Below are 26,943 nucleotides of genomic sequence, written 5' to 3'. Positions count from 1 at the left end.
GCATCATGGTTATACATGGTCAGGGAAATTTAAAAATAAAACAAAAGTAAGGCCCCAACTTTATCCATGTCCTCCCAAACCTATGCAATCTCAATATTAAAAAATCCTGTAGACGAGGCCTAGGATTAAATGTCCAAGACCATGACTTTAAGTCCTGCACCTTAAGAAAGAAAGTCGCTTTTCCCCTCTGTCTTGAGTTGGGATCTGTAAGACTTGGCTCACAAGGCTGCAGGATGGTTAAGCAGCACAAGTTAGGCACATGGTGAATAAACAGAAGATTCTTTCCTTTCCTTCCTGATCCATGCAACACCTCACACATTTTCTATCTCCCGTGATCCTCGTCACAGTTCTGTGGGGTGTGTGACATGGATGTCACCCTCACTCAATGGAGGAGGAAATGGAGACCCGGAAACAGGAAGAAACAAGTCCACACTAGGGCTTTGTACCCAGCAGTCAGCTCTTCCAGCTGACCCCTCGGAGCGGAGACCCTGACTATGCCTCCTCCACACAGCAGAGTGACAGAGCAGGAAGCTGGCCATGGAGAACTTGGTCTCTGGAGCCAGGCAGCCTGGGTGCGAGTTCCCACACCTGTCACTGTGGTCCGTGTGACTTTGGAAAGGTGGCTTAACCCTCTGCACCTTAGCTCCCTCATCATAACTCAGGGATCACCAAAAGGTGCGAGGTTGATGCAGAGGATTCCATGTACTATTTTGCTTGAGTACCAGAAGTCTTCTTTTCTAATCTCCCCACCTATGGCTGGCACCTTTCCTGAAGAATACCTGCATGCCTGGGTTTATTCTCTCTGTGCCTGGGGTCTATGCTCAAACCTCAGCACAGAAAGTGACATCATGGAAGCCCATGGTCTCCTCTATGGGGTGCCAGACCCCTGGCTAGGAGCTCATGTGGAGGAGAATTTCCACCTCCAAACCAGAAGGGCAGACTGGGCCATGCACCAGAGAGCAGGAAGGAAGCCCCGTGCCTGTGCCCACTGTCCAGGCCGCTGCGCCTTGTAAACTCTCCTGGGCGGGACATAGCCCTCCACAGCTGGCTCCTGTATACATTTACATGGGGATGAAGTGGATGAATTGGCCTGATTCACAAATGCTCCTGTTTAATTTGGAGCCAGGAGCACCCGGCTGCCAAATGGAATGGCTGTCTTAGAAAGCGCTTGTGTATTTTAAAGGAACATTGTGTGCATTTAACCAGAGATTTCCTCTGTGTGTTTATTTCCAGTGGCACAAGTGCCCAGGAGTGGTAAGTTTGCTGCTTCTCATCTGTGGTTGCTGGGGCCAGATGACAGGCCCACCTGGAGCCACTGGGCCAGGGGCGACTGCGGTGACTTGGAAGTCACTGGAGTTCCCCCTGTTTTTCCCATTGTTCAGAAGGTGATGGGAGGAGGATGGGGGCCAGTTTTGTGGAGAGCAAAAATTCTGGACAGCTTTCTGAAGTCCTGGATGCCTGATGATACGATGATAGATTTGTTATGTGTTTTATCCAAGTCATCGTCAATGGAACATTTGCTATTTAGATGTTGCTTTGCAGGTTCGAATCCTTTCACACCCTCTCCTCCCAAATCTCTAGGTACAAGGAAGCAAGAATCTCAGAATCCAGCCCCAGTTGGAAGAGACCTTGGGGGGTAAACTCAGGTTCAAGTCTTGGGTCTTCATCCCTTGTCTTTGACCTTAAAGCCCCAAGGGGCTGGGGATTTAGCTCAGTAGTTTCACTACCTGCTGCACAAGTGCAAGGACCCGAGTTCGATCCCCAGTACCAAAAAAAAAAAAAAAGCTTAGCCCCTTTGACCTTCAGGTTATTCCTCTCCCAGAAGGACGATGGCCAACACCTCCACAGCAATCCTTTGCTCTCACCTAATGCTTTTCACCACCAAATGGGTTTCCCATCAATATCTCATTTAAATATGCCAGGCCTGGCCACCAAGGTCAGGGTGAGCATAGACTACTGGCTGTCTCTGATGCCATGAGCTGGCATCTGGCCACCCTACATCCACCGTGGAGAGGCCAGAAACCCCTGTGAGATCGGAACAGAGAATCCAGGGAGAGGAAGCCGCCTGCAATCGGGTGTGCTGGCTGGGGGTGAGCAGCCACCCAGGTATCCCAAGGAGACAGCTTGGTCCCAGACAGGTGACCTGTGGTGTCAGCCCCTCTTCTTGTGCACAGGTGCTGCTTGGCTTGGGGGTGACTCTTCACTGCCCTTGAGATTGGGTGCTAATCCTTCACTTCATGCCTGGAAGTTTTAATAAGAACATAGCCATTATGGAAACTTGATTTTATATTCAGAAACTGATTTTTTTTTTCCAGTACTGGGGATTGATCCCAGGGCCTTCTCACTGAGCTACTGAGACAGGATTTTCACTAGTCACTAACTTAAATTGTCAGGGGTGGGCTCAAACTTGTGATCCTCCTGCCTTAGCCCTCCTAGAGTTTGGGGTTACAGGTGTGCACGACTGTTTCTGGTTAGACATTGATTCTTTAAATGATTCACATAATACACATTGCAAAGATATAAAGCATGGCAAAACCTTGCCCTATAGGGATGTAAATAAAAATAAGCCCAGTCCTGTCCATGGCAGGGGCCAGGATTTGGTCAGCATAAAATTGTTGTACTTCTCAGCAGATAAGAAGTTAATGCAAAGGAAAATCCTGGGCTCCTGGATCTCTTTGGGCTCCCTCGGGCTGCAGGATTATAAGTGTCACCTGGGGAAGAAAGAAAGGGTAGAAGAGAATCTCGGGCCTCCGAGCGTAGTGAGATTGAGGGCTGTTTGTTGTCACACAGCTTTATTTTTTTTCTGCCCCTGGCTCTAGTCCAGTGCTCACTGAGGCAGGAAGAGGCTTTCAAGGGTGGGCAGAGGCATTGGGGAGTGGCAGTCTCAGGTCTTAGAGGCTTGGAACTTTTCTGTCAGCCTCTTCACAAAGTGGTTGAATGCTGCAATTCAAATGACCATTCCAGAAGGTTCCAGAGTCTTCACAGAAGTTCTCAAGCCATGAGTCAAGTTGAAACACTCTGCAGAATGTGTAGAGGTCAGACGAGAGGCTGGAAATATGGCTCTTTCGCTCCAGAATACCTGTGCCAAGCCATCTCCCCACCCTCTATGGGGATGACGCTTTATTTTGTCACCTGGATTGGCTTGGGAGCTGCCCCAGGGATTAGTAAGAATGCTCTGTGTCTTACTAATGGCCATGAGCTTGGGGACTATATCTAGTTCCTAGTTCCTTCCTCTTTAGTGCTGTTCCCTTGCTCGGCTTCCCAGCCACCATGAACTGAGTAGCTTTGTTCCACCAGGCTGGTCCGCCACAATGTTTCTCCTTTGGAGCTAGCCAACCATGGACTGAAATCTCTGAAACCATGTGTCAAATAAACCTCTCCTCCTTTGAGTCATCGGGTGCTGGGTATTCTGTCCCAGTGATGGGAAAGGTGACTGATATACCCGCTACCCATCCCCCACCTGAGCCAAGCATGCAAAGGACCCTGGGTGGATCCTGCTGCTTTAATACCAAGTTCGAGCCTCTGGAAACCAACTGTTGGCTACGTTGCTCCCCCAGCGGCACTGCTCCAGCACTCCTGGTAAGGATGGGTGGAAACTGCAGAAAGCAAGATCCAGCCAGCTGTTGGCCCTCCCTGCACCGCCCAGAGCATCCCTCTCCTGTCCCATGGGCCTATCTGATGGAAAGTTGGCCCATCTTTGCCACAGTAAGTAAAAACCAGCACCCGGACAGCTGCAGGAGGAAGCACCTGCCTGGAGACCCCACCTGGGCTGCCAAGGCCCCGGACCCCACGTGAGTGTCTTCCCAGTTCTCAGTCCCTTCTCCCTTCTGCAGGGTAACTACTCTCCTAAATTTGATGGGCTTTTTGAGCTTTATCTTTTCCTACTATCTGGATAGAGACAGATGATAGATAGACATATACATAGATATATGTAGTGATATGTTATTAAGTTGTATATGAGTCTTGAACCTTGTATAAGTGGGATTTTACTATACACATTCTGCATGTTGGGAGATTCATCTGTGTTGATAGGTGGGGAAGAAAGCATCCTTTTCAGTACCATATAGTATTCTAATATTCAGCAGCTACAGAATCAGTAGGCATCACAATCCTGGAAGGGGCAGGAACCCCAGAATCATCCTCTCCTCTGCTCCCTCTCAGGAGAAATGAAGACCCAGGAGGCTGTGCCATAGGCTGTGCTGGAGCCCTGGCCCTGTGCATTACGGAACTGTAGCCAGCCAGCTTGTGGGACAGGGTGACACCTTTCTATCCCTGGACATCAGATGCCAAGAGCAGGTGCTCATCACGGTCTAAGAAAAAGAGTTAAAAGTTGTCCAAGAATCACCTGATTGGGGAATTCACTGAGGGTTACTCTAATGTCCAGCCAAAGCCAGCAGTGACTGACACTTCATAGTTTCCAGTGGGCTCAGTCCATGGCCTGCTGGCTCCAAGGCAGAGACAACATGGTGGAAGGGCTTGGTGGAGGAAAATTGCTCATGGTGGCCAGGAAACAGACAGGAGGAGCCTGAGATGTGAACATACCCTTCCACCTCACAACCCAATGACTCACCCCTTCCTACCAGACCCCACCTCCAAAAGTGAGGCTTTTGGGGACATCTTAGATGTAAACTATAACAACCTGGGACCTCATGGCTGGAGAGTGTCCCCGTTCTTAGGGAACCAAGACATGTCACCCAAGGTTGGGGCAGTCTGGAGACTCGGGACTCTTTCCCCACGTTCAGATCCACCCCTTCATCCCATCCACAGTGTCCCTGTCAACCACCAAGACCAATGGTGGGTTCTGAGAAGAAGGTGATGGAGGTGTGACCTGATTTCTCAGTGGCTGTTGGGGTTGAGAGACAGGGAGAGCCATGAGGAGACCGCTAGGGCGACTCGTGGGATGGAACAGTGGGGATTGTGAGAAGTCTTACTTGGGTGCTCATTTAAGGCAGGGCCAACAGGCTGTCCTGGCAGACTGGACCTGGAGGGTGAGAGGAAGGAGAAAGCCAGTGCAGTTCCAATGGATTTGTCGCACCTTGGAGAAGGCAGCTGCTGTTGGAAGAGAACCCCCCCCCCGCCTTGAAGTGGGAGGGACTGAACCAAGAATGTGTCCACCAGCAAGGCCATCTTCTGCCTCTGCTCTATCCTCCCAGGCTTCGGGTCTCTCTGTTCAATAAGGGAAATAAGACCCAACTGATTGCTTACGGAAACACCAGACCTTATTACAAATGAACACTTTCCCCAGAGCTCTCATGTCCGGAAGTCAGACACGTTTACTCTGGGGCAGCTGCCAACATATCTTTGGAATCCTTTTCTAGGGATTGAGTTGATTTATGGCCCATCCAAGAAAAATCAGTCTTATCGTTTCTCTCCAGAAGGTCAGTTGAAACATTTACTGTGTAAATCAGACCTGACTCTTCCAAACATTGAAACTTTTTTCCCCAGGATGACCATCTGCCACCATGCAGAATAAGCAAATCTCCAGCTGTGGCCATCTCATTGGAAAACCAACTATGATTCCAGGCAGGATGAATTTTCCTCTGTACTCCAGCACCCACGGGTGGCAGTGAGGACCCTTGCTCTCCTGAGCTCCAGCTCCCCTGCCCTTGACACTGGGCGAGAGGCAGAGTGAGGGCTTCGTGACAGCCCAGCACTCACCTGGCTAGAAAGACCGTATGATCTGGCTTTAAAACAGTGTCACTTTGTCATTTATGATCCACAAGGCTTTCTCTTAGCATCTCTTTCATCATTCTAGAGGTGAGAAAACCCTCTGAACCCAGTTTGCTCATTCGTGAAAGGTGGCCAATGACGATTGTATCCTTCTCCCAGGACAGTTTGGAAGAGGAACACACTACTGCCAACAAAGAACCTCACACACTGTGCAGGCAGCTCTTGAGCGACCTGGACACATTGCTGTCCTCCACCCTCACGTGGGATCATGGTCACTAGACCACGGCGCACCTTTTGCTTTTCCTGGAGGAACACACTTTCTGGCTCCAGCTGATACTGTGCTGTCTTCCTCACCCTCGTCTGGTTTTCCCCAGATCCCCTCTGAGCACCTCTGTAGCTTGGATGGTTGTGGGGTTGGGTGGCCACCTTGCCATGTCTCCCCTCCTCTGAGGGCAGGCAGGTGGCCCTCCTGCCCAAGCCAGCACCCCAAATTATCAGCCACCTCTGTTTCCTCCACATCTGCCAAGCAGTTGTCAGCTGCTGCCTGGATTTTTCTCCACGGAACAGCACAGACTTTGCAGCACAAGGTGGGACCCTGGGCTGGCCCTACACGAGGGGCCATGAGACCTGTCCGTCAAGCCTCAGAGTCCTCCCTCTCCATCGAGTTTTCCATTGACCTGAGAAATGGCCATCGGCTGCTGCCGGGGGACTTTTCTTCCTTCAAGAGAATTTTAGAGACATTTTAACACGGGGGCTTCTGAAATCCATGATTCATGCTTAAAATCTGATTCACTAGTAGATCAGTTGTGTGAAATGAGTTTGGGCCAAAATGTCTTCTAGAAGGACACACGCATGCATGCATACACACATAGATTAAAGAATCGCCTTCCATTCGCTCCTTGGAATACAAGTTAGGGTGGACCCTCAAGACAGCTTGAGGATCTCCTCCATCCCCTTCTTTCCTTCCTTCCCCTCCTCCCCTAACCCTTAAAGAAGATCCACATACCCCAGTTGATCTGCTCATTGTCCAAATTAGATGAGAAAATGGATTTAAAAGTTCCTTGCTCTGTGCCGGTCCCTAATAGTCACTTTATTAATGATTGGTTAATTGTTTTCCATCCCTCACATCTGCACACCAAAACACCGAAGGTGGAATCTCTGGGCCGTGAATGTCCTTGTTGTACATATCCTTCATCCCATCTCGGCCCAGCTGCAACAGCCCAGCCGTGCCTGTCTTTGTTTCTGAGTCTCTGGACTTTGTAGAAACTTCCAACCCCTCGACTTGACAAATGACTTTCTAAGTGGAGGGGGTTTTACATTTAATATGCATCATGAGAAACATCAGAGCTATGCTCAGGAGATCAAATGGTTTCTTCAGCTAAGAATGTAAGCATTATCCCTATTAATATCTTTCCAACAAAGGCCCAGGCTCCCCACCCCCGACAACTCTATGATCTCAGTTTATTAACATTGCCAGTCTCCCCCACTTGCTGCCCCTGCTGCAGACTGGGTCACAGTCTAAGGTCCACCCTCCACACACACACTGCCTTGGCAGGGCTGCACAGGGGAAAAAACTCTCTGTCATCATAAATCATAAAATCAAACAACCAAACGCCATCTCCGGGGAAATAAATTCTGAAGAGCTAAGGAGGGAAAAGGGGGGGCTATGATTATTTTAATCCTATTCCAGATGCTCTGGTCTGCTCCCTAAACAAAACCTGAATTAATTGCAAGCCTTAGTCAAAGAGATAATAGCTGCATGCGGGTGTAGGCAATGTTGGGCAAGGAATAGTTGCTCAGTTAATGTTTATGTAAAAATAAATGAGTGTAAATGCACAAGAGTTCTGTGGACGCCGCCTTTGCCAGACAAGATGGCTCATTGTGACAGAGTTCCCCACAGCGTCCCTACCCAGTGACCTGGGTGCTCTGCTTTTCAAAAGCACCTTCATACTTACTAGCTAGTTTGACTCGAGCAGCAATCGAAGCTTGCACTTGGCCTTGGGAGAATGCACTTCTGTAAAAGCCTCAAAGAGTGGACTGAGGTGACACTTGCACGCAGAAGCGTGCACACACACACACATGCACGCGTGGAGGAAAAGCTGTTCTCATAAGAATTTTGAACCATTGAAAGATGTCAAAACCTCTGTGAGTACACAAAGGCATACTGATTCTTTACCAAAACCGGAATGAATTAAAATCACTTACACTCTTCTTTACCACCCCTCAAAAGTGTCGTCGAGGATGGACACTTTGGCTCCAAAGGGCAAAAGGGCCACAGAAGCGCCCTGGTGTTCAGCCACCCAATCCTGAAACCAATGACAAAATGAAGGGCTCCCTGGGCCTCCTCTTATGCATTACAAGATGGGAAGGAGATGCCTGGCGCTACCCTACATGCCAGGATTCTTGGGTGAATAAAAGCAGACAAGGTAAAAAAGATCTCAGAAGAGCAGAAATGGAAGAACAGTAGGGGAAGGACAGACAGCATGGGGTGAGCCAGGGTGCTTGGTGCCAAAATGGCACCAGGTGACAGGAGTAACAACACCCAGGTCGTCTTGGTTCTGGTTTGTGGTCCCAGACGGCTTGCTGCAGGATCGGGCATTCTGTGGGGCCAGAGCCTAGGCTATCTGGAAGACCCCAGAGCTGGGAGGCCACCAGCTGAGTGACCTGGAGCTGACCCGTGTCTCCCAGCTCCTCCACTCCCTTCCGGGTCCAGGGCTCACACCTTTGCCTCCTGGAGGCCACGTAAGAAGCAGGCAGGTGCTGGGGCCTGGCACACAGAGAGGCTGCCCAGATGTGGCCTTCACTCCCAAGACCCTCTGGGGGCAGGGGCTTCCTCACTGTTTCCAGTCTGCTCTTTTCTCAAATTCTGCTTCATCGCTCCGGGTTTCCTCCCACAGCCCTCTCTCTCTGTGGCCCAGCCCGGCCCGCCAGGAGCCTTGGAAAGTCGCGTTGTGCAGAGAAGCAGATGGCTCTGCCTCCTCCTCCATCCCCTGCTAAGTGGATCTGGTGCCCTGAGGACTGCAGCCCTGGGGGATGGCAGGGAGGGCACCTGGCCCACACACCTGCTCTGGATCCTGAGGTCCACCAGCTGCTTCCCACTCAAAAGCAAGAAGCCAGTCCTGGGGCCTGGCCTCTACTGCAGCACTGCATGCCACATGTGCATCCCTTGCTACCTTACTTATTCAGTGGCATCTGACAAGAAACTGCTGCACCAATCACCAAGCGCTATGCCTACATCAGAGGGGTCTCTGGAACTCTGCTGTCCAACAGGTCACTTCTAGACACATGCAACTACACAAATGTACATGAGTCCGATTAAATTTAAGATTCAGTTTCTGGCCAGGTGTGATGGTGCATGCCTATAATCTCAGCGCTCTGGGAGGCTGAGCCAGGAGGATTGTAAAAGCCCAGCCAACTTAATGATTTAGCAAGACCCTGTCTCAAAATTTGAGACAAAAAATTTTACAGATACAGGGCTGTAGCTCAATGCAAAGGCCCTGGATTCAATGCCTAGTACTAGAGAAAAAAAGCTGTCAGTGATAGTAGCCATGTCTCAGGTGCTAAGGAGTCACCTGTGGCTGCTACAAATAAGGGCCACGTCTGTCACCAGAGGAAGTCCTGCTGCACAGACTGCCTGTTAGGTGACCCTAGCAGGAAAGGTTGAGCTATGGATGGAATGGGACACAGAGGTGCTGCTTGTGTCTCTGCCTGGGTTTATGGTCTGGAATCCCTGAGGACCCAGAGAAGACCATTTCTGGTCCCACTTCCTGGGGTCGGTTGGAACCACAGGTAATCCCAGCTGGCCAGGGAAGGGGACACTGAGAGTCTAAAGGACCAGCTCCTCCTTAGACCGGCCCTGAGGTCTCCATGACCCAAACCTGCCCACCGGGAACACTGATGAGTTCCCCTCTCGTGGTGGGGTCAAAGGAAGAGAGTCCTGCTCTGAGTGCAAGCAGTGAGCAGCCCCCTGGCTGGCCCCTAACCTCTCTCTGTCTTGGGCTCTTCTGGAGTCCCAGACCTCTGTGCCACCTGTCTTTAGCTCATGCACACCCCTGGATGTATATCCTATTTTCCGTGTGTGTGTGTGCACGCGGGCATGTAGAAAAGATTGCATTTGGAGATCTTTTTCCCCCATAGTCCAGGGAGTAGAGGACAGGCAGGGGAGTCACCTTGGCTAATTCTCAGGGTGTGCTATGTAGAGAAGAGGGCGCTAGCAGGCGCCAGCCGCAGCCCTAGGGCCTCAGTTCTGTTCTCCACGCTGGAGTCCAGCAGAGGGGGCTGTTGTACAGAGACGCCGTCCTAGGCTGGGCTTAGGCTGGGCGCTGCTGGTCACAGGCTCAGAGCAGAGGCCATGTGTCTGCCCATCTACACAGCACCCTAAACCTCTGCCTAGGTGCAGGAACCCCTAGGGACCACTGCTAACAGCTCTGGACAGGCCCAGGAAAGCCCCTAGTACTCTGTGCATTTAACCCTAATGAATTTTCCCTTCCCATTTCCAAATTACAAAATGAAAGCTATTTTCTCAGGTGCATTATTTAGCAGCTGTCAGAAGCTGGATTCTCGCAAGATCAATAGCCTTGAAGCAGCTGAGGGTTCCAGGTGGGTTTCTCTGGCTCTGCCTCCCTCTCCCCTCCCAGAGCAAACTTTCCAGGTTTCCCGAGGGCCAATAATCCTCCCTCAATAAAGAATGTTTGTAAGGGAACAGAAATGTGTTTTCTGTTCCCTTGCCTACTTGTCGTATTGTTCTTTTCACTTGGACAAGGACACCCTTAAATCCTCCTCCTAGGTAAAAGCTGATGGGCAGCCAGGGTCCGCAATCTCTCTCCACTTCCTGAGAATGTGGCCTGCCCAGGCTCAGCACAGCTAAGGGCAATGTTCCTTGGAATTTCCAGCTCCTGTGATTTCTCCTCCAGTTCTTCGGAGGTGATGAGAGAATAAAATGTACAGAAAAAGCCCTGCTGTGGGCATCCACCGTGGAGGTGCAGGGCGTGCCTGGGGGAGCCTGTGTTTCGAAGTTTCACACCAGGTTCTGAGCCAAGGGCTCTTGTCCTTGTCATTGTCCCCTGGAGGCACAGGGACTCAGTGTTGGAGAATCTCGGCCTAGATGCAGCTCACCAAAGTGCCCCACAACAGTCTGTCTTGCCCCAGCGCCGGGAGGAGTGGGCAACAGGGAGCTGAGCACGGAGACCCTTGGGTCCACCTTGGGTGGAGACCAGAGGCACCTGTCCTTCGGGGAAAGGCAGGCAAAGTGGCTGGGCCACCATGCCCAAGCAAGCAAAGAAAGCCTGTGTTGTAGATGGAGGAGAACTCTGTTCCCAAGGTGATTCTCCAGGCTGAATAGACAAAGGTGCAAGAAATGGGGGAATTCTCAAGCAAACTAAGGTGTATTTGTAGAAGGTCTACCTGAGTGAGAATTCTCAAAATATTTTTTAAAGCTCTGAACTGTTTGGAGAATGCAGCCACAGTGTATACAGAAGTAAATGCCTGTGTTCATTCACAGAGCTGGGGTGGGAAAGCATCCGGGCTTTGGGGCTGGACATTGGTTCAAGCGCTGGCCCCACACCTTGTGCCGGGCTCACCTCTGATAAGTCACTGAGACCCACAGGACCTCCATCTTCTCATCTCTAAAGGGTGAAGGTGCCTACATTTCTTTTTCTAGGCTTAGTGGAAGGGGCAAGTGAAATTCTGTGTAAAAGCTGTGTGCACCCAGCCTGGCATACGGCGACCCACTCACTAGATGCTAGCACATGCCAGGGCTTTGCTCATGAACCCATAGCATAGTCTTCTTCAGAGTTTAAAGACAGAAATGTAAAAAACAATGTTTTCTCTACAAACTGTGGTCAAGATTAAAATTCTAATGCCCTGAGACTTGAGACAGAGAGGTGGGGAGGGGAGGGTATTTGCTCCTAGAATTGGATTTGCATTGCGCCTGGCAGACCCCAAGTGTCTGGAGCCACATACTATGAGTATAAATGCCATAGGGTTAATCAACGAAAACCCAAAAAATTCTTAGATGCAAGGTATTAAGACTCTGTGGAAACATCCCTTTCCCACTCTCAACTCAAATTGGATGAAATATGTCTGTCCTTATTCTAGCTTTTGCCATAGACATAGCCCTAAGTGTCCCATGGAGGGCTGGTGCAGGGTGTGGTACAGCAGCCTGGCCATGTGTCGATCTGGGGGGCACCCATCTGACTCTGCTTCTGTTCCCCACCTGGCTCCTCAGTGTACTCAAGTTCATGGCCAGGGGTCCAGCAGCTCCAACCCCCGGGGCCCTGTTCCTACTGGCAAATTACATTGTCATCCAAGTTCCTTAAGTCCAAGCACATAAAAATTTATTACAAATACAGTGAATAAAAGTTGTTAGGAAAGAAGGGAGAACCTCATTCCCATGTCTGTGAACCTCAAGAGAGATTTGAAATGAGCTATGATCCACGTCCCAAGAGGTCAAGATCTTGCCCAGTAATCTAATTTTGCTACCAACCACTGAAGAATGGGCTGATGTGATCCTTCAATTCATCAGCGTTCATTAAGCACCTGTGTGCCAGCCTCCAGACTCAAAAAGGAACTGGACCCAAGCCCAGCCTCCCAAGACCTCACCAAGGGGCAGGGGAGATCAACAAGACAGCAACTAGTGCCAGGCAGGGTGCACAAGGGGAGACAAGCCCAAGGCAGGTGACAAAGGCCCTGTGGTGGGAGCCGTGAGGGGCTGACATCCCTGGGTGGACAGCCTCATTCCAAAGCCCTCCTTCTTCCCCTACTCCACAATTTCTGAGTAATGATCACCTATGGCCCAGATTAAAAATGCACAAAGCCCAAACCCCACGGCACAATTCTCCCTGGATTTGAAAGACTAAAATTCAGGTGCTTATTCTGTACCCAGAAAAGACCTACAGGCATCCTGGTAGTTTATCTCTCTGTTCTTCCTGCCTGGACGTGAAGGCCCGGCCAGGCCAGGTTCTAGGGTCTCTAAGGAAGCAGACACCACGGCACCCTCCGATAAGATCAGACCATGAAGAAGAACCTGTCTCCCCATGACCTCTCACTGGGCAATGAGGATGTATATGGCCTAAAGTGTTAGGTTAGTAACAACTCTAACAAACAAAACTCAGGAGGAAGAAAATGCGTAAAACGCCCAGACATTACACTGAGCTCTGTCCTCTAAGTCAGCAACTCTGAGCGTCTAAGTGCTCGTTGAGCTCATTAGCAGGCAGACCTGAGGCCAGCTCAGGCCCACGTTAGGTAGGATTTTGAGAGGCATCACGAAACCTGCCCTCAGTGGCAGCGTACCAATGAGTTGTTCACATTTTGAGTGAAGGTAGCAGGAGTTTGGGGTTTTGTTTAGTTTTTTTTTTTTTTAAGCAGTGGAAACCCTCAAGTGAAATTTTGCAGAGTACTGTATAGCTCCTAAGAGCAAAATCCTGGAGTGTTTACCATATGCCACGTGATTGAACTCCTCTAGTCCAACAGCAGCCCTGTAAGAGATAGTGTACCCTGACTGTCCATACTTTACAGGTGACACCTAAAGTAGCCTGCCCAACATCTCACAGCCAGTCAGTGGAGGAACTGGGTTCCAATTCGGTGATCAGACCCCAGAGCCTACCATCTCGCTGTGGGGCCCCACATAACAGACCCATAAAAGCAGACAGACTCCATGAGGCGTAGAAAGACCAGGGGCTTTCCAAGCTCATAGGGAGACCCTCAAGCCCATACACCCATAGACACTTAGAGCTCCTTGAAACAGTTCTGAAGCCACTGGGCTGAGACATTTGCTACCAAAGGTCACTCTAAGATAGCTCCTCTTTTGGGGGAGAGTCACACTTGCTGCATTAGTAGGAATGCCTCTTTGAAGGCTGGGTTCTTGAGAGAATGGGACATAGGACAGAGGAAGAGTACAGAGGGAGACCCTGGCAGCAAGTTTTCTGGCTAGATATCGGGGTAACCCCTAGCGGAGGCATAGCGTGGCTAGAGTAGAAGGGGTAGGTAGAGAGAAGTATGGTGTGACAGCATCAGGGCTCCCCGGGAGGTGACACTCAGAGTTTCAGTTTCTATCTTGATATAAGACATTTTGAATTTTCACAATCACAGAACAAACAGATCCATGACTCATATCTCACAATCTGCCTATGAGCAAGTCTCTGATAACAGCCTATTTCCCAGGGATGAGGGGACAGCCGGTGCAGTGTTTGGCCCAAGGGGAACGTGGGACACACAGGGCCCCCACTTGTGTCTCAATGCAATGCCGGATGCCAGTGATTTACATGGTGTAACAGTCTCCAAGTCTCCGGGAGTGCGTGCCCCCAAGTTTTGACATCTCTGTTTGCGTTTTTGACTGTCGTGTTTTCATCATCTCAGAGCCACGTTTTTATCTGCTGCAACTTCATGAGTTACACTGAAATTCATCATTTAAAACCATAAAAGGATTTTGGAATCAGAACGGTAGGAGTTTGAACAGCAGCTTTCAAGATAACGTAATTCAAGAGCACAATGAGGTCTTGACATTCTCAAGGCACGGTTAAAAAACGCCTCATGAAACTGAAAAACCAGAGGTGTGCCCTTTGATTTCTGCTTGAAAAATCAAGTCAGAAAGTTAGTCTCCTGTGGGAGAAATAAACACAGAGGCCAAGCCTGTGTCACCAATAGATAGCACTCAGCATTGTGCCGGAACCTGTGAGATATCAGTCATCAACTGCGTGGAGTAATGGCTGAGCCATGAACAGTGACCCTGCAGACCAAGGCACCTACTTGCTAGGTCTTGCTCTACACAGCAACCATTATTCAAGCTTGTGATATTTTCTCTTTTTAAATAAGTGTTTACTAACTTTGGAAATGAGTTAACACAAAACCAGAAATCTCCCTCAGGTAATATCTCACATTCATCTGGCACCTTTCACTCGGGCCCACTGGGACTGTCTGCCTTCTCAATTCTCAGGGCACCAGCGGGCTGCAGAGCCTCCAGGAAAGGTCACAGCTCCCCTCACCTCACGCCATCCACGGCTTCCACCCAGCTCCCTCAGGCACCCTTGGGAAATAGAATTCAGGAGATGGCTTCTCCTTGGGGCCGACTCATTTGAAGAATCGTCTGGAACTGGTGTTTGTGGAGTCACTTACACTGCACGCCTTGGGACAGAACTTGGAATTCATTGTTGCTTCTGTCTTTCATCCTCCCAAGCCATCCAGTATGGTGCGTGTAATTTTACCCATTTTAAGAAATGAGGATTTGAGAGATTGTCCAAGCCACATAGATGGCAGGGGACAGAATTGGGATTCCAGGCCAGGTTGGTCCCAAGGCGTGTGGTCTTTGTCTCAAGAGTAACGGTATCTGTTAGCACAAGAATGGACAGAAAGGGGCTCCTCGCCAGGGATAACACCAAGGAAAGAATGCTAACCAACAGGGAGGCTCCTGCCACACCTCAATTCTCACCCTGTCGCAATTTGACTGGTCCAATGCTACAGGGAATCTCCGGGCCACCCTCCACATTGGGCCACACTGCCCGCTGCACTCAGAATAATGACCCAAATCCCCACACGCCTCTACCCACACGCTCCAGCATATACTTCCTGATTACTGCTTCAGGGCCTTTGCATATGTTGCTCCCATTCCCAGAACACCACCTCCTTTCTCCTGACCAGGCCAAAGTGTCCCTTGTGAGGCCCTCTCCAGTGCACTCCACAGTACCCTGCACTGGTCTCCCATTGCAGTCACCATACTGGGTGTGAAGTAATCACTGGTATGGTTGCGTCGTGTCTGTCTCTCATGCTGTATGGAGGAGATTGGGATTAAGCAACACCAGTGGGGGCAGGAACCGCATCTGTCTTGTTCATTTTTCTGTTTATTACCAGCGTCTCCTTCGCCCTCTGACACATATGAGGAGTTCAAACAATGCTTATTCCTCTTAAGAGACAATTGATCCCAAACTCGGGACACTACTGACCTGGTTGCGGGCCCAGGACTGGTCCCCTCCCCGAGCCTGTGAACCGGGTGATGTCCCTGAGGCACGGCAGAGCCCATGTGTGCGAAGCTAGCAGGGCAGAAGGGCAACACACACCTTCAGGAGCCCATCTACTGCCCTGGCTTCCCTCTCTATACCTCGATACACACAGCATGACCCTGCTCAACTAAAGTCAGATCTTGTCCTTGCTCTGACCACCTGCAAAGCCCAGCCTGGCTTCACTCCTCCCTAACTACCTCATGGGAGTTGGGTCTCTTATTCAGCTCAGTGTCCATGGCAATTGAACAAAATGCCTGACTTATAGGAAGCTTCCTGAGCCATAGCTGTAACTGAAAAGATTCCCATCCCCCTGAGCCAATAGCGTCAGAGGAACTTTCTGTTTTGTCACTATAGTGATGAAGGACTGCTCTATACAAAACAAAACTGTGCATCTTTCAGTCAAGTCCAATTTTATCCATGAACTGGCCTGTCTCCTCAACCCCAAGACAGGAGAGAGCCAAGGGATTATTGGGTGGGCTTTGAGCTACCCCGGGCCATACCTAGGAAATAGTCTGTGGGAATGGAGCTCTTGAAAGCAGCCATGAGCAGAGACCCAGTGCCTGAATCATGCTCGACCGAAACCACCCCACCCTTCCCAACCCTGCAGCACTGCACCCTTCCAGGGGCTCTGCCTCAACTGCCCACTTTGGAGGTGCTCGGAGGATGTCCCCAGCAGGGCAGGTACGCTGAGGGCAGCATCCGGGTTTCATTCACATCCACAGACCCTCTCAGCCCTCTCCAATGCCAGCCCAGTGTCTTGCATCCAACCAGTATAATAAATATTTGCTTGATGGATTCCTAAAAATATTACTCTCTGATTTCAAATAGGGCCAAATCCAACATGACCCTAAATACTATCGAACCTACTCATTTACTCATCTTGCTTTGGACTCTGGGATTTGACTTCTCGACGAAATGTAAACGGAAGTGAGGTCTCACCTCCAAGGCCAGGGCTTTAAGGAACAGGCAGGCTTCCCCACTCTCTCCTCCCCCTCTGCCACCTGACTGGATGACTTTAGGTTCCAGGGATGGGAGAATCGCAAGATAAAAGCCTGACTCCCTTCTGACAACACACAGGAAGGTGTCCCAGGTTTCCCTCCACCTGGATCCTGTTACAGGAACTTCGCCTGCTTCCCCAGTGTGTCTCTTACATGGGCAAGACATAGAAGAATAACGGCCTTTCGCCACTGGAATTTGACATTTCTCTGTTAATCAGCCAGTGTTACCTTCATTAATACAAGTATCAGGCCAGGTACCTTGGCAAATTATATCGCTGCACACTTGGCGATGGTCCTCCTTGGTGTTAACACCATCTCTCTCCTTGTTTTCCAACAAGTAAACTAAGATACAGACAGGTTAAATTCCTTAGGATGTCACAGCTAATAGCTGTCGGAGCTGGAATTTGAGGAGTGTCTGGCTCCAAACACTGTTTTCCCCCACTCCCTCATACTGTGTCCCATCCATCCGTGATCCTAGGCTCTTTGACATGATTTTTAAATTAGGGGTTCCTGCCCTGATCTTGACCTACACTCTTTAAAAGCAGTTTAGATATGTCTCCGCTTTCTTTCACAAAATCCTACCACCACCTGGAAAAATTATGTATTCCAACCCCTGGAGTGCGCTGCAAAGAGTTTAAATTTTTTCCTCACCTGTTTCGACACAATTCTTTTACTATCAGAACTGAATTCTTTCTCAAGCCAAATACTTAAGCTTAATACTGCTTGGCTTCTGTTTTTCACCAGCTTGAAAGTAAAAGAATTCATTATGGGTTTGGGGGCCAGAAAAGAGGATTGAGGGGAAAAGAAATCAGATCTCACCTTCTCTCTGGTGTTCTGTCGATAACGTTTATGTCACCCACGATTACGTCTGTGTTAGCTCACCTGCTTTTTCACCTTCTAAGGGAGGCACAGAAAAGCTCCGATGACTTATCCAGGGTCACACAGTACCGAGGGGCAGAACTGAAACGAAAATCATATTGACGTGAAAATGAACAAAAAGGTCAAAAGAAACTCGATCTTCACAATGGAGTTTATAAACATAAGGTAATTTTCTTAACCCTTTACATATAAAATGATAGTTATCCAACTTGGAAAAAAAGACTAGGGAGCCTAGATTTTTATTGTTTTTTAATTGAAGCTAAAAATGTGGCAATCAAGATCCCACTGATCAAAAACACTGCCTTCACCTTATATGATCTTTGAAATCTCCTGTCCCACTTAGATTTTCACTGTTTCTTAGCATTTCCCTTCTTGTGCCTGTCTACAATTTCCTCTGCTAAGACGCTGGACTTATTTTCTCTTTACTGGAGGGGAGAGAGAGACTCTCATCATTTCAAATGATAAACCTTGAGGACTTGGCTGGAATTTGTTGCAATGCCACGTAAGGAAAAGCAGTTGGAATCACCAGAGAGGTGGACCTGGCGGAAACCGAAGCCGCTCAGAAAGCTCTCAAAGCCCGGGCCATCCGACTGCACCCAAGGCGTCCATCCCTTTGGTCAGCCAACAATGAAATCAAAACCGAGAAAGACAGACGGAGAAGCCAAATGAAGGGACCGATCCTGAAATGTGCAGAACATGGAGCCAAGTGAGGTGTGTCCCCAAGCTGCCAGCCAATGGGGTTTCAGAAAAACAACTCGGCTCCCACATCTTGGCCCCAAGTCAAAGCCTCTTTCTCCAAGGAGGCGCTGAAAAGGTGTCTGAGAATTAATTTGTCTTTTGTGAAACCTTTTAGTGCTGCTATAAATCATCCCAGATCACAACCAGGGCCCGTGGAGGTGTCCCTAAACTGACTCAACTTGATGAGACCTGAAAGGAAGAAACTTCCATCTATGAGGCCCAGAGGGGCAGCTATGATCCATTTTTCATTGCCTGGTGTGATTAAAGGGCAAAGGCTCTGGTACCACAAAAGCACTCAACAATAGAGCCTGGTCTGTGTGGTTTCCTGGTGGCTGGGAGATTTCTAAGGACTCATTTCTCAAAAGCAGGATGTGTTGGGACGGAGAAGCTGAGCTTCAAGCTTAATGGGAAGGAGAAGGTGATAATCATTTGTTGGTGAGAAGCTTCCTTTCACTATGAGCCAAGCAGCCATGCAAATCTGGTGAGTCAGGTATGAAACTGAGAGCCTGGGGCTCCTGATGGCCTCCCCAGGTTGTGGGTATGACACCAATGTAAGAAAGTCACCCAGACTTGGGGTTGCATCCCTACTTCTCCAGACACATTTGGGCAGCACATGACCCTGGTACCCTGCACCAGCCCTGGGGTCCCTTCCCTAAGTGCCCAGGTGCAGAGGGCCAAGGGGAAGGCACAGGGCTGGGAGCAGGGTCCTGCAGGGGCTCGTGGCCTCTCTGAGACATCACAAGGCCCCTCTGTTGCCAAGAAGGCCTCTGCCTATCTCCAAAGAATCCGGGTTAACGCACCCCATCCCCACCAGGGGACACTGGGACTGTAGCTGGTAGAACTTGTTACAGTTCAGACATAACTTGAGTGTAGCGGTGGACGTTCAGTCCCCAGTGATGTTAAGAGGTCGAGCCTGGTGGGAAGTCTTGAGGTCGGCCAGAGGGGCCTCTGCCCTGGAAGAGATGGGCATGACTCTGCTTAGCTCTCGTGAGAGGGCTCCCTGGGGCTTCCTGTCTCTCCATGTCACACAAGGACTCACCACAATATCATCTACCACGTGACCCAGCCTAGGGTCCCTGGGCAAAGCTGAGCCAATGTCATATTGAGGTTCAGGTGCCCTTGAACCTCAGAGCTGCTGGCTACCTAAGCCTCTTTTCTTTACAAAGTCCACAGCCTCAGGGATTTCATCACAGCAAGGGAAAATGGGCCAATGGAGACCTATTGTGACCAAGACCCTCTTCCTGGGCCACACTCTTAGCTGCATCCGAGGGCCCAGCCATCACTTGGGCTGAACCCCACCCAGGGATGCACTCTGAGCTCCTGGGGTGAAGAGGCCATTGTCTCCTGGATCTTTTTTGGAATGAATCACACTCATTGTTCTCATGCACAAAGCCAACGGGTGACTCAATCCTGACGGCAGCCTTCCTGTCAGATGGCCCTGGTGGGGCCCGTAAGCAAAAGACTTCACCAAATGCACAGCTCAGGTGAGGCTGGTTAGCTGGCCATGGTTTCACCCTCTGAGGGGCCTTTTTAAATTGCATAGTAACTCCCAGGTATGAATTCGCCCTCCTCCGTCCCCCGGGGCTCCAGCCATCACCGCTCTCAAATAACACAAGCAAGAAATAATCTCTGTCTCTTCAAGCCATCAAGTTCCTGGGGCTGCTTGTTATGGTGCCGAGCCAGCTGGCACAGCCCTGTCCCTGGACAGGTGCAGGAATGCAGGGCACTCCTTCCCTCAGTGTACGCTTTTAACACCTCCATGCCAGGGGTCAGTCGAGGACAAGTGTGCCAGCTTTACAAAGCCAGATCCTGGCTGGTAGCTTTACCCTTCTCTGGGGAAGCAACCCGTGGTCCTCCTCAGAAGTCTTCAAGTGTTCTCAGCTATGTCAGCATTCAAGCCCAAGTCCTTGGGAACTGCCTGTGTAGCCCCACACGTGGCCTGGCTCTTGTCAACTCTGTGATGTCATTCTCTGACACCCTTCTGGTCACACCTCCAACCACCCTGGCCTGCTTGCTGTGCCTTGAACATTCCAAGTGTTCGCCACCCCAGGGCCTTTGCACTTCCTGTTCTTGTTTCCTTGATGATCAGTCCCCCAGACAGCATGGGGCTTGCCCCCCCACCTCCTTGACTGTCCCAGATCAATTCCTGGACCACCCACCTGATGGGGGCAGTAGCCCTCCACGTTGATCTCCCTCTCCCCCTACACACCTTCCCCCTGCATTCATGAGCTCATGCCCATCTCGGCTCAGTGGTCTTCAGAGTGGGCTACACACACCCTAACAGTCCCTGAGACACAGCAGAACCATTTGCGTGCAGATAACCTGACCGTGGTATTCACTTTTCCCACTGTGCTAACATTTTCTCCTCCCACCAGAATGAAGGATCTGGAGGCTGTTTCATGACCCTTCAGTCTCTTCCCAACACTGAGCACAGGGCCTGGAACCAAAGAAGTTTCAACAAATGCTTCTGGTATACATGAATGACATCCAACATGAACATCCTCTTATGTGTCATACATGCATATCCAAATCCTTTATTTCCAACAGCCAATTCTAAGCTTTCCCTAGTGTCAGCCAGGATGTCACATGATTTTCTAGCAGCCGAGCCCTTCCAGGACTCTTGGAGTTTCTCTGGCTGGCCTGGCTCCCGGGCACATAAGCACACAGTGCTGGACACTCAGGAGCCATGCCTGTCTGTGGGACTCCCCACTGGCCAGTCCTGGTCTCCTTTCCAGGCGTCTGTCTGGTACCCACAGCTGTAGTGGCCGAGCCAGGACTGTTCCACTGCAGGAGTCCTGGCCTGAGTGATAATCAGTGACATTCCTACTACTACTGAGCACAGGCACACACACAGATGAGCCCAAGACCTCCCAGCATCCCAGTTGGGGAAGGACCATAAGGAACTTAGAGACTGGATCCTGTCTAATTCCTTTGTTGTGTCTCTAGGCACAGCCCTGTGCTTGGCACACAGCATGTGGCCGATGGTTGGGAAAGAAGGGTGAGTGAATGGGTCCTACAGGATGAGCGTTCATGACCCACTTTACAGAGGAGCACACTGAGTCACATCGAGGTCACCCAGCCTACGCATCACGTTACTGTCCCCATGATGAATGCAATCACTAGGTACCACAAACAGGTACTAATAAAAACAGAAGTTCAAGAAGAGGAGATTGGAGGGGTCCAGCTGACCTGTAGGCTCAGAGTGGACCTGGCCTCCCCACCCTGTGGCACGGCTTTGGGGAAAGGCCATGGGGACGTGGCTTGGGCTTTGGGGCACAGGTACAGGCTCCAGCGGCCGCTGCCATTGGTGGGTGATTTTAAGGACTGCAGCTACCAGTGGAAAGAGCGCTGAGAAGGAGCCAGGAAGGCCAGAGGCCACCTTCTCCCAAGCCCTGCCTATGGCCGGGCCACCACACCTTCTGCCCAGGGACTGCACTGAGAGCAGCTGTGCCCACTGAACTGAGGCCAAGAAGAAGTGGCAGGGCCCAGGCTGATGGGGGACCCAGGCACCAGCATCCTCCACCTCCCTCGACCTCATCCGGGGTCCAAGGACCGAAGGAAGGACGGTCCCTTCCCCAAAGCCTCTGCACACAACAGAGGCTGGGGCCATCAACGAAAAGGAAAAAAAAGCATGGCTTAGGTTGTTTTCTAGAGCAACAAAAGTAGGAAATTCAAACAGTATGTAAAAGCACTAAGAGGATTTAAATGACTGTAACCCACCATTACCTGGAAATGACAGCCATGTCTCTTCCCGTCTGTCCTCTCTGTGTCTGCATCTGGTGACCGACTTCGGTCATAAAGTTCACCCACGCCACATGAGCAGCATTTTCTCCACCACTGCCACACTTAACATCTTCCTAAAAGCGTACAGGGTTCCACCGCCATCTGGAATTTACTTAAGTGATAATTTCTTAACTACTCCCTCTTATTGAACTTCTAGGTTGTTTATCTTTTCTTGCTGTTTTCTACCATGTACTGCTAATCTTGGACATCAATGGTGCCCTTATTTCCTTAGGTAGGTTACTAGAAGTGGGATCATTGGGTTAAAATGTAGATATGTTTAAATTTTTGAAAACCACCCTATTAAGGTATTTTGACATACAACAAATTTCAAGTATTTGAAGTACACAATTTCATAATTTCTGGCCCATGTAGGTCTATGAAATTGTTGCCACAGTCAAAATGAACATATCCCTTTCTCTCCAATTTCTTTGTGGCCTTTCTAATCCCTTCCTAGCACCCATTTCTCAGTTTCCAGTCATTATAAAGTAGTTAGCATTTTCAAGGGCTCTGTATAAACAAAATCATACCATATGTACTGTTTTTCTCTGGCTGTTTTTGCTCAGCATAATTGCTTTACAATTCGCTCATATTACTTTATCAATAGTCTGCTCCTTTTCAGGGCTGAGTTATATTCCACTACATGGATAAGAATGTGCACCCATCTCCGAGGCTCACAGTGCAGACTACACATGTCCTGTGAGCATTCTGGAGACACTTTACCACACAGGCCTAGTCATTTGGAGTTGATCCCTGAGATTGAAATTCCCCTTGTTGCAAGTGCCCATTCAACACAGTCTCTGACAGTTCCCGGTTCCAGCACAACCTCTGCAGGGGACCAGGCACAGAGATAGGGGAGGGCTTCAGTGCTGCCATGGAGGCCTGACTGTTGGTGCCTCTGTTCACCAAGCCTAGTGGGACTGTTCCTGGACCCTGCACTGCAGCCAAAGGAGGTGGCCCGAGGCAGCTTTGCTGGCTAGGCAGTGACAGGCATGATGAGCAGGATGCAGGGATGGTGTGGGTTCCTGGACCACATGAGCCATGTGAGGCCCCGGCTGCATCCGTGTGGGCCTTGTACAGATGCAGAAAAACATAACTACAAGACAGCAAAGAAGAAAAAGCCGCTGTGCTTGCTATTTGCTTCACTGCTAGACTGTAAAACCCCGGGAGGGCAGTCTGCGCTGACTCATCCTGCTCAGGCTTCACACTCCGGTGAATTCTCAACATACTTTTCTTGAAGGCTGTTGGCAACATTTTCTCTGAGACTGCTCAGCTCCTGCTTGGCGCCACCTAGACAGAAATCAGGCGACCGAAAGGAGGTCAGCAGGGACTGGGTGGGGCTGCCATAGTCAGGGACAGGGACCACGTCCTCCTGGCCCATTGGCCCCTCTACTTCTGGACATGCAGCCCTGGGTCTTGTCATTAAAGCACTTCCCACGACAATGGATGGAGACAGCCCTGTGACCCTGACTTGCCCCCTGCAACAAGTTCATTTTCTGGGGCAACTGCGTCCTGTGCCCAGCCCAGCATGGGGTCCAGAGGTACTGAAGCAAAAGGACTGATGCAGACAGCTGCTATCCATGGCAGGAAGCACAGACCCCTCTCGTGGAGCAGGTTGGGGAGGAAAGGAGTCTTCCTGGGGTGCCAGGCCCTAAAACAAGAATGAAAAGGAGCCACATAGGTGCAGGAAGTCTAGAGGAAGGCAGGGTCCACCCCACAGATGCCAGGGAGCCAAGGCAGGGATGCTTTATAAACCCACTGGAACTTTCCTAGCTCAGTTTCCTGGACAAGTTTTGAACCTCTTATTCCTGATTCCTTCCTGGAGAACAAGCATGGTAATAGCAACCTCGAACAGCAGTTACTGGACCGAATGCAATTCTACACACAGTATTTGCTCAACAAACGGGAGGCTTAACATCAGTTGCAGAGTGCTGTCCTTATCTTACAATGAGCCAAACTTTCTGAGTTTTACCACCAAACAGACAAAAACATTCCTGACCAGGTTTTGTGAGAATTAAACGAGATGATGAAGAGCGATGTATTTTAGACACCATCAAGAATTCCCTGAAAAAACAAAATGATGATGGCTGTGTGGGATGAGGAAGGAAACTCAGGCCCCCAACTGTCCCAGGGAGGCTGGGATTTTTGCCCAGAGCACACAGTTTTTTGTCTTTGAGTCAGAGCCTGTGATTCAGGTTGGAGATCTACATACCAGGCTGCTCAAGCACCAGGCACGGAACCCCCCAGGACCACCCAGGAGTCTGAGCAGCCGAGGACACAAGCCCCTTGTTGACTTAGGAACACAAACCCCTGGAATTCACTGCACCTGTCTCCCAGCCACCTCGCCTCTTTGTCCCTTAAAGTGTTTAATTTAATCTGCAGAACTCTATGCAGTGGGACCCTCATCCCCTCTGAGGTTACTGCCTCCTCTTACAATATCAAGCTAGGAAGCTATAAAATAGTACAGTGTGGGGGGAAAAAGCCCAGAACCCGACCTTGGTTTGACCACCTACTCTACTTACCCACTGTGTGGTCTTTGCCGAGTGATTTCCCTTCTCTAAAGCTTGGTTTCCTCTCCTATAAAATGTGGTTCCTAATCCCCATTTATTTCTCAAGGTTGTTACAAAGATGGAGGAAGTATTTTGTTCAATATCAGCAACCAGATAACAGAAACACATAGTTATTTTTATCACTGCTGCTTATATTAGTTAGGGGAGGCTGTGCTATGCCCAGTAGCCCAAGAGGCATCTCCTGTTCAGTTCAGTGAGGACTGGGGGGCTCCTCGGACCGACTTTCCTCCATGTGGTGATTCGGGGATCCAGGCTCCTCCACCTGAGAGGCCAACATCTGGGCATCTGGTGGCCAGGGCCTCGGGAGCAGAGGAAGCGGGGATGGTGGTCCACCTGAATGTCATGACTGTCTTGCTGGCTAGTAGTTGCCATCACTTCCTCCCACATTCCCTTGAGACCATCTGTTCTAGGCTGCCAGCTCACTGCAAATGAAGGTGGAAATTTTCAAGGAGTCCATGGAATAACCAGGGAGCACACTGTCCTTGCTACTAGAACAACACAGGTAGGAAAACTCAGCAGAAAGAACAGAGGCCTCAGGATCCAGCAGCTCAGCGTCCCACCCACACTTTGGAGCTCACTGCTGCAGGACTTTGAGAAGTTTTACCTTTGGAACCCCAATTTACTCACCTTTAAAATGAGGGTCCCTGGAGGGTGTGGCTCAGTGGTAGAGCATGTACTTAGCAGGCACGAGGCCCCAGAAGGAAAAGAAAAGCAACTTAAAATAGAGGCGTTTGTCACGCCCGCCTCACAGGGCTGCTCTAACAGTTATGGAGTGATGAATGTAAAGCACTTTTCTCAGACACAACTGGTGCATGATTAGTGCTGGTAAATGACTGCTGTATGAGCAGAGATTGGGAAAAATTATTTTGTGGACACTGAAGGTAACACGTTAACCTGTCCTCCTCCTGCTCCCTTCTCATGAAGGAGCTGGTCCTGGATGGTGAGCCGTGACCTCCAGGATTGGCTGGTCCACATGGAGTTACAAGGTTGCAGATTCGCTCTCCCTGAGTGCAGACCAGGACTCAGAAGTCCATTGGTGCAGAGAAGCCAAATCGAGGCACACACCCATTCTTCCTTGGGAAGCCATTTTCAATTCCTTCCAGCTCTTTGTTAGCAAGATTTTACTTGGGACAGCTTACTGACTCTTCCTTGCCTCAGTTTCCCCTGTTATAGAATAAACACAAGGTATTAATCACAAATTATAATGGGGGATCAAGAAATCATCAAGAATTTTGAAAAATATAAACCAATATAGATGCAAGGAGGTGATTGTTAATTTATGTGTACAACTGATGAAACTGGATAGCCACTAGCAGTGGTATTTTTTGCAAAATGCCCTTATTTAAGTGTCCTAAGCATCAAATGAGGACAAAGTAGGTGCCAAAGTGAGGTTTCAGCAATTAGAATAAGTTACAAGTTTTTCTCATGTAACTAGAAATCCACAAGGCAGCCCAGAGCTGGTACTGTGGCCATGCCATCAGAGACCCACGCTCTTTCCCTCTTTCCTCTCTACTATGTATAGATTGTGCTGCCACCTCAGTCAAAATGTCCCCCAACATGGCATTGTCATACCAAAGAGGAAGGGTGAGAGAGCCAAGGGAAGTCCCACCCTCCTTCAAGGAATGCCACTCAATGCATTCCTTGCTTCTCATTGCCCAAAAGAGTGTCACATGACTATTCCTTTCTGCAAGAGAGACTGGGAAATGTAGGTTTTGAGCTGGGCATACAGTCCAAAGAAAGGAGGGAAGAGTGGATATTGGGTAGCTACCTAAAGTGTCCAGATGGTGTATATAATCAGTTGGTTGAAACACGAGAGGAAGAGTGATAAAAATGTACATGGGGTAATTCCCACTCCAGTCATTTCCTTCCCCATTCATGCTGCCTTACAGTCACAAAACCTCAGAGATACACACCAGTGAGCATCTGGGGTCAGCTGGGAGCAGCTAAGGGGCTTTGGTAACTGTGGCTCAGCTTGTGCACAGGTCCAGGGTGGCTGGCAATTGACTGATGCAGACTGGCCTAGGCTGGAACAACAGGTTTGGGTTGGCTCTGCTCCTCAGTCTCTGCTCCAGCAGGTGAGCATGTTGTCATGGCAACGGGTGGTGCATACTGGAGCAGACAGAAGGGGGCAGGGCCTCTCTTGAGAGATGTAGCTGTGGAACCAGCACACATCACTTCCACTTTCTTCTTGGCCAAAGTAGGTGGGCAACTAAGCCCAGAGATGGCACTCAAGGATATATTTTTAGATTATTAAGCTTGTAGCACCTTTTGCTATTTTGTATTGTGCTAAAATACATACAATCTAAAGTGTATCAT

The 26,943-nt window shown here is 49.8% G+C and overlaps 1 long non-coding RNA gene across 5 annotated transcripts in view; it reads left to right on the top strand.

Moving 5' to 3' along the window:
• LOC110349593 (uncharacterized) overlaps positions 1-9,184 on the top strand; it is a 53,864-nt gene extending 44,680 nt beyond the window's left edge. For all 5 annotated transcript variants that reach the window (XR_015440498.1, XR_015440502.1, XR_015440501.1 and 2 more), the window contains 2 exons: positions 3,558-3,791; positions 4,162-9,184. This is a non-coding gene — a long non-coding RNA (uncharacterized LOC110349593). The remainder of the gene's footprint in view (positions 1-3,557; positions 3,792-4,161) is intronic.
• The last annotated feature ends 17,759 nt before the right edge of the window (positions 9,185-26,943 follow it).

Source organism: Heterocephalus glaber, unplaced genomic scaffold, assembly GCF_053883595.1.
Source record: "Heterocephalus glaber isolate CG9 unplaced genomic scaffold, H.glaber_assembly_v1.0 deba00001497, whole genome shotgun sequence".
NCBI lineage: Eukaryota > Metazoa > Chordata > Mammalia > Rodentia > Bathyergidae > Heterocephalus > Heterocephalus glaber.
This window is presented reverse-complemented; position numbering and strand designations above follow the sequence as displayed.